This window comes from Thermobia domestica, chromosome 3 (genome assembly GCF_964235325.1).
Source record: "Thermobia domestica chromosome 3, izTheDome1.hap1.1, whole genome shotgun sequence".
In the NCBI taxonomy this organism is placed as follows: Eukaryota; Metazoa; Arthropoda; class Insecta; order Zygentoma; family Lepismatidae; genus Thermobia; species Thermobia domestica.
This window is the reverse complement of record NC_137456.1, coordinates 73,974,648-73,988,908: the sequence shown is the minus strand read 5'-3', so window position 1 is coordinate 73,988,908 and position 14,261 is coordinate 73,974,648.

Below are 14,261 nucleotides of genomic sequence, written 5' to 3'. Positions count from 1 at the left end.
TCCAATAGAGTAAATTTTATGCTCTTTTCTTTTTAAATAAAAATTTAAAAAATCTCAAAAACGGTTTCTAAAGGGTAAAACGTCTGAGCAAAATAGCCAAAGAGGAAAAGTCTACTTGCTTGAAACAAATAAAATTCTTTTGTTGGCGTTCACTCCGTTTCAAAGGCAGTTTTATGGTTCCAACAATAAACAGGTCAAAAGGCTACACATAAAAAACTAGTCGTAAAACAAAACCCTCTAAATTCCTGGCAGAAGAAGTGGGTGGTAATTTTTTTTACATAACTCTGTAAAAAAATTCAAGGGTAACAAAATCTTAGTTCATTTTTAGCTTCCACACAAAAATTATTAATAAATTACTCGTTGTATTTCTTATCAATTTTGGTCTTGGAAAGTGAAGTAAGAGGAATGGTAAGTATTGCTGGGACAGCTAGTTTATGCAATAGAAACTAAAAGGCTTAAAGTGCACATAACATATTACACGTTATCAATCATTATGTAAAGTGGTAGCAAAAACAGTAAACGCTACTCTTTTATTTTTTAAAATACATTCTATAATAAATACAAACTATTACAAGTAAATAAACACTTCTATAAGTTTTACGGAAACAAACTAAAAAGTAAAGTTGAAAGTACTTAGTCCTTTCCATGGGTAATCGCAGTAATTGTGCAAACATCATGAAACAACAGCTTAAATATCTCTTAAGTCAGTAACATTCTACAGACTCAATAGTAATTAATACCAGGTATTCAGGACTGTGAAGAAATATATATTACATAGCTAAAAAGGAAAATAGACATGGTACCTAAAAGCATTTCCTCAAGTATTAATGCTGTTATCTTTAAAAAAAGATTTCATCCCCTTCCTGTGAAGAGAGGGAAATTTCTTGGATAATGAAAACAACCGAAAACATTTTATATGGCAAAACTTACTTCATTCTTGGTTTCCTTTCTTGTTTTGTTTAGTGGCCAACATATTGGCAATAAAGTGTTATTATTAAACGGAAGTTGGTATTTTGCTAAAAGTTTTTAAATGACAGATGGTGAGTAAACAAGTTTTGCTATATTTTATATGCTTAAATGTCTTGTTTTCAAATGGCTTACACATTATTATTGTGTTCGAACTCCTCAACGGGTAGGGAAAAGTAAATAAATACCCACATGTACAAAAGTGAACAAAAGGAGGAAGGTAAAATGAGTAAACAAAGATATTTTAAGGGCCATTCCATATGAAATCACCAAATTCAAAACTGAAATGTGGCTCGTATGTTTTAAATTTTCCTCAAAATGTGTACATATCACACTCACACACACCTGTAAAATTTTACTGCCCTACATCAAAGGGGACTCTTGTACAACCAGCCACAAAAGTATCTCCCCCCTAAGCGCTCTAAATCCATTATTTGGGGTCAAGGTAATTTGCAGTTGTGAGAACGCCTAGACAGATGTAACACAAATTACATGTAACTTTTCGCGGTACTGACAGCAGTTGGTGGACCTGATCCAGGTGTTTATTCAGGTAAAATTGTAAAGTAGGTGACTAACGAAACAGTTCTCCAGTCTAAGATGAATCAGTATGGTTCAGGTCGTGTTTTCCAAAGAACACCATATATTAATCTCAACATTGCTCTGTATGTAATGTATTATTTCTTTATATACTGTATGTTTACAGAAATATAAATACTGACCATGCATTTATCAGGAAATGCTTGAAAGTAGCTGAAAATATCAAATCTAGAACAACTGCTGGAAAGAAGTTTGTAAATGATTGCCTCCATTGAGAGACCTCCAATTCTTCTCATTCCAACATCATTTTTCCTTTCTGGAGAAGAGAAGATCTTTCTTGTCACACTGAGTATGTATTGAAGTTGAAATACTTGAAAAAGTTTCAACCTGGCCGGGACTTGAACCCGGGTCCGCCGAACAGAAGTTCAATACTCTAACCACTCACCTACCGCGTCATTTCCCCTTTTATCTAAACTCTTAGCTAGGTAAAATCGTTGCATGTAAGACTATACAAATACTATAATAAGAAGACGTTCCTTATGAGTGTCACAATGACTTACTCGAGATTTCCTTCTTTAACTCAAAAACAAGTTATATAGACCTTCGTCAATGAGCAAAATATCACGAAACGTTCTTCAAGTTGAGACTACCTCATCGTTTTTAACTGCTCCCGATTTACATTACTACTATTCTTCCTCATCGTAACTTCTAATTTCCAAAGAGGAAAAGCCGGCAGCATTTAGGCCGATCCCAAGAGTTTCAGTATTCGCGCGCTAGCCTAGCCAGCTGTTTGAAGTTGGTCATGTAAAATCTACAGAAAAATTTGAGCAAGAGAAGAGAACCTAACCAACCCGTGCGGGGCTTCTAACCCGTTCCTACTACTACTACTACTACTGCTATTATTATTATTATTATTATTATTATTATTATTATTATTATTATTATTATTACTTTTACTATGGATCCGTATAGTAAAACATTTTAATGAAAAAAATGTTATGAAAATTTTAAAAAAAATTGGACAGGGTTCGAATCCACGCCAAAAACTATTTCATTACTAGAGTGTTGCCCTAGTACACTCGGCCAAGAAGGTTGACAGCAGTAGGCCTTAATATCCGCTATATGGAGGTCATGACTTTTGATGTCCTATCTGTATCGGCCAATAAGATCAGAGGATATCTGAAGTTCTTGGAATCCGCGAAAATGCAAGCCGGCAGACAAGCACGTAGCCAGGATTTCGTAATAGCGGGTATCCGTGATGAAATATTGAGGTTATCACACCAGGGGCTGGGTCGTTCTAAACTATTTTACTGGTAAAATATTTTGGTTCGTGTAGCCAGGATTTTGTAATGAGGGGGCGTGGTTACCCACAAAAGGCTCGATCAAACTAAACTATTTTACTGACAACGTACTCATATTGGTTTGTTAGGACAATAAAATGAGGATATGTTAGTAAGTATTTTAGAAACAAACTATGAAGAAATCTTGAGTAAAAGGATATAAAACAATTCAAAAAGATATAGTCTTCCGAGGTCTTTCGAACTCGGTTCTTCTTGTCTTTTCTTCTTTTTCTTATCTTCGTTTAATGCCGTTAAGGATAGTAGCGAGATCTTTTTTGGCAGTGAAAACATCCTGTCGCGAAATGGATTAGTGTTGCCGCGAAATTGAAAATTTCTTTAACAAGTGTCACTGGCATCTATGTTGCCAGGCTCATATTATTGGCGATTATTGCTATTTCTTAAGTTCTACCTGAAACTCTATCTGATCGTCATTTGTAGTCCATAGGATTAGCATGGAGCTAGATGCAATTCAGAATGCTCCGTTACAAAAATATTCATTTTTAACTTGACTGCCCCCTGTTTCCCCACACACAAAGCTCCTCGTAAGAAAGAAAGAGTAACCAAACGCTTGCTGTAGCTTTATATTTGTAACGCTGGTTCTTATTTTCCGCGTTTCTTTTTGTTTCATCTTTCCTTAATGATTTTTTCATTTCTAGTCTCGAAGGGACCCACCCCTTGGCTACGTGCCTGCAGCAGACATTATTTTCGTATTCTTTGAATTGCATCAACACGTGTAGAAAAAGAAAGTCGAAACATATAGCTCGAGTCCGGGTGTTAAAGTTACCACCGCGTAGCAAATAGGAGTTCGTTTTGGTCCGCGCTCCTTCAATTCATCACGGAGAATCGCGAAGGGACCAACACGAACTATCGCCAGTCATGTGCATGCGGTTATTATTATATATTATTTTATCCTGACGAATGTTCCTAAAGTGAGCTCCAGGGGTCAAGCCTCAACATCAACCTCAACCTCCCATACTCAATCCTCAACCTGTGCCTCAAAATCGTGAAGTGAAAAGTCTTGAGTGCGATAATTGTATGAATTTAAATGGCAACTATCGTCGATCATTAGAAAGTAAGTATGGGAGAACTATGAAATAAAGCAAATAGACACGCGTCATTTTGTTATAAAATTACATGGCGAACGCATTTTATCTTATCCCAAACAGTTATCATCTCATACATACGGTTAAAAGAGCACTCTGATTGACAAAATTAAAAAGATCTCAACGATACAAGCGGCGTCTCCTTCATCACCTCCGTGGCGAAGTCGAAACAACACTAGCCCAGTAATCATAAGATTGGTGGTTTGAGCACACTCCGGGGTACTTTTTTGTACTTTTTTAAGTGTTTTTGGACTCATCTTAATGTAAACAAATCACACATATAGGCGATTTAACATATTTTGGGGGAGTAATTTTGTGGTTCATTGGCGTTTTGTCGCGTCAGAAGATGCTGTCTACAATGCAGTGAGCAGAGACGGTCGGTGGGTCAGAGTCCGTCATAGTGAGTGGTTGGTCACGGTGGGTGGTGCGTCGCAGTGGGTCACATGCTGCTGGAATCGCATTAGTATGTAATTACTGAATTTACTGCAGCTCCATTTTTCCTTCTCTCAGAACTGTGATGTCTTAGATTAGTGGCTTAAGAGTTAGTTTCATAATGTTGGGGACGCGAGTTCGATTCCGGAAGTGGCAATTCAGGAATTTTTTATAATCTACAAAACTGATATTTCTCATGTATTCTAACATGAAAAATATTCAATTTCTCTGAGTCTAAGAATTGAGACAACTTCCTTTACAGGTGAAATGCCAACAACACAAAATTACGTCATTCATATCAATCTTCGTAACTGTCTGGCAAGTAACGTGTTTGGACAAGAATTGATGAACACATAAGGGCTAAACACGTCCTTACTGCTGTAGTATTGGACAATAATGAGTTCCAAGGAATTGCTCCTAGCTGTGCACAAATTGCAAATAGTGATCGAACTTACAACGCTAGTCACGGGAATGATCCTATTTAAAATGTCACCTCATCTTTCTACCTAAAAGAAAGGCGAAACAAAATGCATTACTGTTATCAGCTAACAAATCTTTATATTCCATTTCTTGTTGTCATAAAATGATAATTCTATCTGTAAATCCATAAGCGTAATAATATTATTGCGTTCATGTGTAAACCTAAGAAATATCTGTCTACGCAAATCTTTTCTGTTCCTATGAATACCTTGGCCTATGTTACTTTTTCTTTCCATTATGGTAATAATAATAATAATAATAATAATAATAATAATAATAATAATAATAATAATAATAATAATAATAATAATAATAATAATAATAATAATAATAATAATAATAAAGGAATAACATAATTACAATACCAATTACATAAACATTATCTTTCCATTCAGACAAATTACTAATTACCACGACGGGATTTGAACCCAAGTAGCTGCAATGGGACTTTCCTGCTTTCACAATTTTTTTAAACAAATCGCCCCAACCGGAGTATTGTTCGCCACTGGCACCTCATATCCTTTCGACGTATTCCAAACACTACAGGAACACGAACACAGAAATACTGAGGACAATTCCGACCTTGCTCTTCAGAGGAATTCGAACCCCTAGTGGATTGCGCCTCATGATCAGAAGCCGAACGCCCGGGATCACTCGGCTAGTGCCACTGGTTTAATTTACCACAAACTCCCCATATGAATATAAGAAAATAAACTAGTAGTTATGGAACATAAACATAGAACTGTCTATTTCTACACGTGTTGATACAATTCAAAGAATGTGAAAATAATTTCTGTCGTATTTTCTTCTTTGGAAATTAGAAGTTCCGGTAAAGACAAAATGTAATGTAAATCGGGACAATCCCTGCGACCGATGACCAGCGCCGTAGCTTAGATTCTTTTCTAAGGGGGGGGGACAAGCCTTAATAAGCTTATTTGGGCCCCCTAGAAAAAGTTGATTTGCTAATTATTGGGCCCCCTCTCTCCAACTTTCTCTTAATCTTTATGAGCCCTCCGGAGCCTGTGGGTCCTCCCGCACGGCAAGGTCTGCGGTTCGGTTAGTTACTCCTTTGGCCCATTCCATACATGACAAAATTAAGGAGACAATATTGATAAATCACAATGCCATACGAATAAATATTACTGAAATGGGTCCACGACTCATTTTTGTTCTATTTACCTTTTGTGTGATGTTTTGTTTATGAAATCTAGCGACCCTATTTGATGCTTCATTTCAAATTTCATGTTCGTATCGTATATGGAGTAAGAAAATTTTGCCTCTAAATGAGCCTCCTCGAACGGCGGGGAGCTTCTCTGGGGGCAGTTTAACCACCACAAGTAATGGCTCTGCCCATGACATAGGCTCAACTTGAAGAACATTTCGTGATATTTGTCTCATTGAGGAACGTCTATATAACTTGTTTTTGAGTTAAACAAGGAAATTTCGAGTAAGTCATCAAGACACACAAGTTGCTTATATTTTCTTGTTTATATTTTTATTTTTATTTTGTTTATATTTGCTTGTTTTTGTTATATTTGAGTATCTTCTTTATATTTTTCAATGAAACGACTTTAAATAGGTATTAGTTTGGGTGGAAGTTTAAATGGCGCAATAGGTGAGTGGTTAGCGCATTGAACGGGTTCGAATCCCGGCCAGGCTGTAACTTTTTCAAGTGTTTCTGTTTCAATTTCAATTTCAGTGCATACTCAGTGTGACAAGCAAGATTTTCTCTCCTCCAGAAAGAAAAAGACGTTGGAATGAGGAGAATTGGCGAAGGTCTCTCATTGAAGGCAATCATTTACAAAGTTATTTCCAGCAGTTGTTCTAGATTTGATATTTTTAGCTACTTTTAAGCATTTTCTGATTCATATGTGATCAGTGTTTTTATTTCTTTGAATATACACTATATAATTAAAAAATACATTACATACATAGCAATATTGAGATTAACATATGATGTTCATTGGACAACACGCTCTGAACCAGAGATTGATCTCAGAATGGAGAAATGTTTCGTGCGTCATCTATTTACAATTTTACTTCCATACAGACTTGACTCAGTGCTACCAACTGCTGTCAGTGTCGAGAAAAGTTACGTGTAAGTTGGGTTGCATCTGTCTAGGCGTTCTGAAAACCGCAAAAGACCTGGACCCCAAGTAATGGAATTAGAGCCCTTATGGGGAGAGATACTTTTGTGGCTGGGTGTACGAGCCATTCGAAATTTGGGGGTTTTGTGCAAAAAAAACACAGAAGTCCCACCTCGCCTTAAAGTGCTGTAACCGCTCTGTATATATTGAAGCTATTTGAAAATGGCTTTTCACTAAAACGATCTTAGAATTTCTAGTATTTAAAACATTGTAGTAATGAACTTCCCAAGTGAGGTTAAGCATATGAATTTCATCATTAAATAGAAAAAATAATGTCAAAGTTTGACAATTATTTCTGAAAAAGCCCCACCTAACATCGACCTCAAATTTCCAAAATAAGCAGCTCTTGTGTTCCTCTTTAACATATAAAAAATGAGGAGGGTGTTTTTTTGTCATGTTCAAAAAAATTATGACACAATGTAAATTGAGGGCGGATTTAGGCACCTTTTGCGCAAAACCTCCAAATTTCCAATAACTATTTCCAGTTTCCCATGCTGAAAATGATTATAATTGTCAAGAGTGAAGTGATTTAATAAATGAATTGTGCCAGAAATTTGAAACTTCAAGTACCGTACCATTGCTGAAAGGACTCATATTCTGTCATTAGTTCTAAAATCATGGACTAAGATGAAAACTGTTGAAACACTTGAAACAACCTAGTATCTCGTTCGTAAAACCCGGAACATCAGAAAGAAGCATACAGCTTCATACAATTACATTTTATGCTTTCCAAATTATTCTTTCGAAATACGTAAACAATGTTCTTCCTCAGATTAAACATGTTAGATGGCTCAGCAGCCCGATATAAAAACTATAAAAACCTTTATCAACTTACGCCTCCCTGAGCGATTTTGGATTCACTTGTAAGTAGAACTATTTTGCCACAAGGCAGGGGCGGATTCAGGAGGATCCCCGGGGGGAAGGAGTCCCCGATCGCCCCCCTGGATCCGCCCCTGCCACAAGGCAAGGCAAAAGTGTATGCGATAGGCATAGGTGGAACGCTGAAATGTCTAGCGTGACATGCTAGTTTACAGAGGCCACTAAATAACCGGATTGTTACTGTTGACGATTTCTTCGAACTTTGTTAAACTATAACCAATGTCAAACATTTCTTCTGTGACGGAAGATGTTGAAAACGTTCGTCCAATGCTTCAAAAGAAACTGGAAAAGCCATCACGTTGCAAGGGGCACATCATCATTATAAACACATCAGCCTGTCAAAAATTGAAGTCAGTCGTGTATCTTCTTCACTCTGAATACTCAAGCAGAATCGTAGGACATTAACCTTTCATGTGAGGAATTTATTGCGTGCATTTAAAAAAGAAATACTGGATTGGAAAAATAGTTGAGAATTCACAGGAAAATCGTGAATAACGTGAATTTTCTTTATCCCAATGGACCCAAAAACATTTTTTCTGGCCAAAAACCCCTGGCACATGCTAGACTCCATACGAAAACTGCATCATTAATATTGGAGTTGAGTTGATTTTGAGTTTAACGTCCCTTTCAGCAGCGAGGCTATATAAGACGTAGACCTACTGATTAACGTGGAATCCGAACCACTTGAGCTCCCGCCGGGAATCGAACCCGGGTCTCCCGCGCCATCATTAATATTGGAGTACCCAGTATTTCAACTGGTACTGGTAGAAATTACAGCATTTCTGAAGAAGTAATTCAAGCTACTGAGAAAAGTTTCTCTGAAATCGGTGATAAGAGATCTTAGACTAAATATTTCAAATTGCTTAAAATCAATCAAACATGTAAATGTTATTTGTGTATTATATGACGATGGACCACTATTGTTCAGTGTTTCTTTTGTTAAAGAGCACTATATACGTTGCATAATAGGCACATATTGTTTTAAAATAACTTTATAAATAACATTTAAGGTAAGTTTTTCCACCTTATTTTCATAAGAATCATCAACTACTGTAAAGGAACATAAGCCACGAAAGTCGTTTCACTAGAAAATTAAATAATATGAGACTTGATTATTTTTCCTTCAACCTACCAAAAAAACACGCTCCTAATTTTTTATATGATAAACAGGAATACCAGAGCCACTTATTTCGAAAATTTGAGGTTGTTAGGTGGGTCCTTCTCAGAAATAATTACCAAATTTTGATATAATGTTTTTTCTCTCTCTCTCATTGTGAAATTCATATGCTTACTGACATTGACATTGATTCCAGCATTTCAGGGCACTTCATCACTGTTGTAAAATTCTGTCACTAAATTAAAGTTGTTTGCAGGAATACTATGTCCTTTTTTAGAACCAGGTTTGGCTAAAATATCATGCTCCTTTCTGATCTTCTGAGCTTTGCGAATGAGATACTCGGTTGTTTGAAATGTTTCAACAATTTTCATATTAGTGCATGATTTTGGAACTAATGACAGAATATGAGTCCTTTCAGCAATGGTACTTGAAGTTTCAAATTTCTGGCACAATTCATTTATTAAAATCACTTCAGTCTTGACAATTATAAACAGTTTCAGCATGGAAAACTGGAAACGGTCATTGGAAATTTGGGGGTTTTGTGCAAAAAGTGCCTAAATCCGCCCTCAACTTACATTGTCATATATTTTTTCAACATAACAAAAAACACCATCCTCATTTTTTATATGTTAAAGAAGAACACAAGAGCTACTTATTTTGAAAATTTGAGGTCGATGTTAGGTGAGGCTTTTTCAGAAATAATTGCCAAATTTTGACATTTTTCTTCTTTTTTCTCTTTGATAGTGAAATTCATATGCTTAACCCCACTTGGGAAATTCATTACTACAATGTTTTAAATGCTACAAATTCTAAGATTGTTTTAGTGAAAAGCCATTTTTCAAATAGCTTCAATATCTCCGAAGCGGTTACAGTACTTTACGTCGAGGGCGGACCTCTGTTTTTTTTTTTTTTTTTTTTTTTTTTTTTTTGCACAAAACCTCTAAATTTCGAATGGCTCCTACAGAAGTCCCCTTTGATGTAGGGCTGTAAAGTTTACATGTGTGTCATGTTCGAGTATCAGAACATTCGTACAAATTTTGAGGAAAATTTAAAACATACGAGCCACATTTCAGTTTTGAATTTGGTGAATTCATATGGAATGACTCTTAGTAATATTCATGTGTAGTCTCCAAGGGCGTAGCCGATACATATTGAGGAAGCATTTTTTTTGGTTACATTTCTCTCTCTCTCTCTCTCTCTCTCTCTCTCTCTCACACACACACACACACACACACACACACACACACACACACACACACAGAGACTGACACTCGTGCCTTTACATTAACACATAGCATCCCACCTTACGGCAGTTGACATTGTACACTTGATAATTTTTTTCAGGTCACGCTATGATAATTTTGGTAAATGTTAATTGGATGACCTCATGTGTGCATTGGTCACATTCGGATACAGGAAATGGGAAAAGATTCAGAGATATAATTGTGTATATAGAATATGATTGTAATAAACTTCCAATCCGACAGATTTCGTTAGAAGTCACAAACAGGATGAATAACAAAATTTATATCTGCACACTTGTGATACAGCTACAACAAAATTAAATATTACATAGCTACACTTGAATATATTACTGATGAGTAATATAACCTATCTCCTCTGAGTGAACTTAAAATCTAACTTTAAAATAGTATTGTCTTTTCTGCTTATTAGATAATCAAAGATGAATTTTATTTCCTTTCTTTTAAAACATTGTTATCTACTGCACACAGGAAGAGAAGAGAAACTGAGGGAGTCTCGCGTCTGGAGGAAGTAAACTGGCTTGATAACTTCTTACATACATGTGTGTGGAGGGATAAATAGACGAAAAAAAAATAGAATGAATGTTTAAGCTAAACTAAACAAAGTAAAATGAAGGAACCGAATGTTGGTTAAGACAGGGATGTATTTATCCAGTACACTCTTTAATAATTTCTGCTTTTTACAACTAAATTCTGATGTTATGCAACGTAATTAGTGAAGCTAATTGTCGTGAAGAAAATTAGTGGAGCGAGGCATTTTTTCTTAATTTAGCATAGTAGTTTTTGGCACGCTACAGTATGGATAACACCATTTTTGATTGCGTTCTTATAAGTAGTAAACAACAAAATGCCTATGATTATTTCATATTTTTTTTTCAGTATATATGACCACAATATGTTGTAGTGTCCGAAAACGTATTGTTAGAAAATATTTTTAAAACTTTTTGAGAAGTTTCGTTGCTTGTTAAAAGTGTACAATTGCTTCGATTTATTAAGGAGGAATGTGATTTCTTCTTTTCTTTTCCATCTTTCGAACCAGTTTCAAGAGTTGACAAATTAATTAACATTTTGATGGAAACTTACGTGGAATTTTCTTTTATTAATAGGTTTTTTTTTTTTTAAAAAAAAAAGAAGGCCTATACGGCATCATTTCGTAATATCCTTCGGGAACTTTGCGGGTCGCAAAGCAACGTAAAATATGTAACAAGGAATTAAAAATGCTATTCCGAGCATTGAAAACTCAAACGAAAATATTGCGTTGCATTGACGAAAACTTAGAGAATGGGACATAGAATGATGCAATTACACGAACAAATACTATCTCCCCAAAAGCGATAGTAGCTGAAGTAAAAATTAACCATGTTTGTCGTAAACTATAATAGAGCTTTTGTTAAAGTATGAATGAATTTCTTGAATATTTAAAAAAGAAAGAAAACAAACTTACAGTACATATACCAATTAAGCAGTGACGACGTCAGCTTTAATTTTTTAGGGGGACAGAGAAGGGGCAGATACATTTTTTGGGAGGGCGGTTTTCATACCAAGAATGATAGATTTATTATATTTGATTTACATTACAGTAGAACATGCATTTCGTTGTTGTTCTCATATTATATAATTATAAATTAAACTTATGTTAAGTACAATTTGTAACCAATAAATAAGGTAATGTCTGCACATGAAATATTTTTCAATGCAACTTTGATAGCCAAAACATAAATTGAATTAATTTTGCGCATGCTACAAGTAACACATTTGTCTATATCATAGGTACTAATCAGGCCCGTAGCCAGTCCAAAAATGTAGGGGGGGGCTAGAAGTTAGGGGCCGACCCAACCATATTATAGTTCATTTGCAAGCCTACCGTGAAAATTTAGGGGGGCCTGGTACTAATATGTGTTATACTACGAGGGGCTGATGAAAAACTCGTAGCCCAAGCCAGAAGGCGTGTAGGTAGAATGATGAAATTCGGTTTTGAAGAACAAATCTATGTATGTGCAAATATAAATTTTCATATTAATACTGAAATTCTTATTCAGCTTTTCAGAACTATGAAGTGATTATGTGTGCCCATCCAGCGAATTTCACGAACATCAAGAGGACAGCTGTCATAAAATTTTTGTTATACCGAAGTAAATTCATGAGGAAATCAGTGAAACACTACGGGGCTCTCTTCCGTTAGTGAAGAAGTGGATGACACAGTTTAAACGTGATGATTGCTCAACAGATAATGCTTTACATTTAGGATGACCAAAAGCAGTGACTGTACCAGAAATCATAGATGCAATTCGTAACATTGTTCTTGAAAATTGCAGAATTTCAGTAAACTGTGTATCAAAGATTTGTACATTTCTCTGGAACTTCAGTAGCAGAATTAATAATGATTTCGGCACAAGTTCTCGGCATAATGGGTTTCCAAAAATCTGTCAGGATTAAAAGAGTGAAAGAGTAACGGCATCAATGGAAGTCTTCTCCCATTTTAACGTAATGCCGATCAATTTCCATCACGAATAGTGACATGGACGAAAGGTGATTGTACCACTACGAACCTAAAACGAAATAACAGTCAATGGAGCGGTAGCACTCATTTTCCCCTCGCCCCAAGAAGTTCAAGAGACAGAAGTACGCTGAAAAAAAACATGTTTGCAACATTCTTCTGGGATAGAGATGGGGCCGTACTCATAGACTACCTGTCCAAGGGTCACACATTTAATGCAGAATCTCTGCATTACTACTCACAAAATTGAAAGAAAAATTGAATGGGTGAGTTGAAAAAGGAACATATTCCAAAAACCTCAATTTTCAAACACTGGGTGGAAACATGAACACATTCCAGAAATATCTTCTATTTTTCACACATACGTTCCCGTAGACTTCAGTACAGAGGACCTAAAATTAATGAATGCGTTCCTTGTTCCTCTCAAGCGGTGTAGGTTCATATAAAATGAATATAACCACCCCAGTTTACCTTGCCTATTTTCTGGAATGTGTACCTTTTTCAACTCACTCGTTCAATTCAAAGTACAACGCCGCTGAAAATGAAAAGAAAGGAATTCTGTTCCTTCAGGAGAATGCATCAATTCATCAAGCACTGCAAACGCAACTGACATTGCATGATCTTGGATTTGTCAATATCTAGATTATCCTCCTCATTCTCCAGATTTAGCTCCTTCTAACTATTACCGGTACCAGTATTATTTCCCAAACTCAAATAACACTTGAAAAGACGCCATTTTAGATCTGATGAGGGTAGTGCTACGAACAGTGGTGCGAGGAGGTCTCCAGATGCTTTAAACTGGTCTGCAAGAACTGGAGCACTGTATAAGGAAGTGCATTGAACCTCGGGGAAGTATCTAGAGCAACTAAAATTTCATCATTCCATGTACACTCCTTCTGGGTTGGGCTACGAAGTTTTCAGCAGCTCCTAGTATATTTTTACTCAGTGTAGTGGACGTTACGTCAGTGCTTTGAAGAAAATAACTAAGGGAGCACTAGTACATACCAATTACTAACTAAAGATCAGCACTCTGACAATACATTTTATTGGGAGTTAATTTAATTTCTTATATTTATTACTAGCAGCGTTCACCCCGCTTCGCTGCGGTCACCCCGGAACGCAATAAACTTTGTTACTTAGATAATTTTTACTTTTTCGCTTTCAAGTGATATGATAAAAACCATAGAAGATTGCAGTAAATGTTAACATTATATCGCCTGTCATTTATGTTAACCCGCCCCGCTTCGCTGCGGTCACCCCGGAACGCAATAAACTTTGTTACTTAGATAATTTTTACTTTTTCGCTTTCAAGTGATATGATAAAAACCATAGTAGATTGCAGTAAATGTTAACATTATATCGCCTGTCATTTATGTTAACCCGCCGAGTGACACGGTCATGCGGGTTGCATATAAATACGTTTATTTTTACCTATGATGAACTAACAAAGGATTTGTACGTTATGGACACTTGAATGGTCAATTATCTCAAGACACTGGTA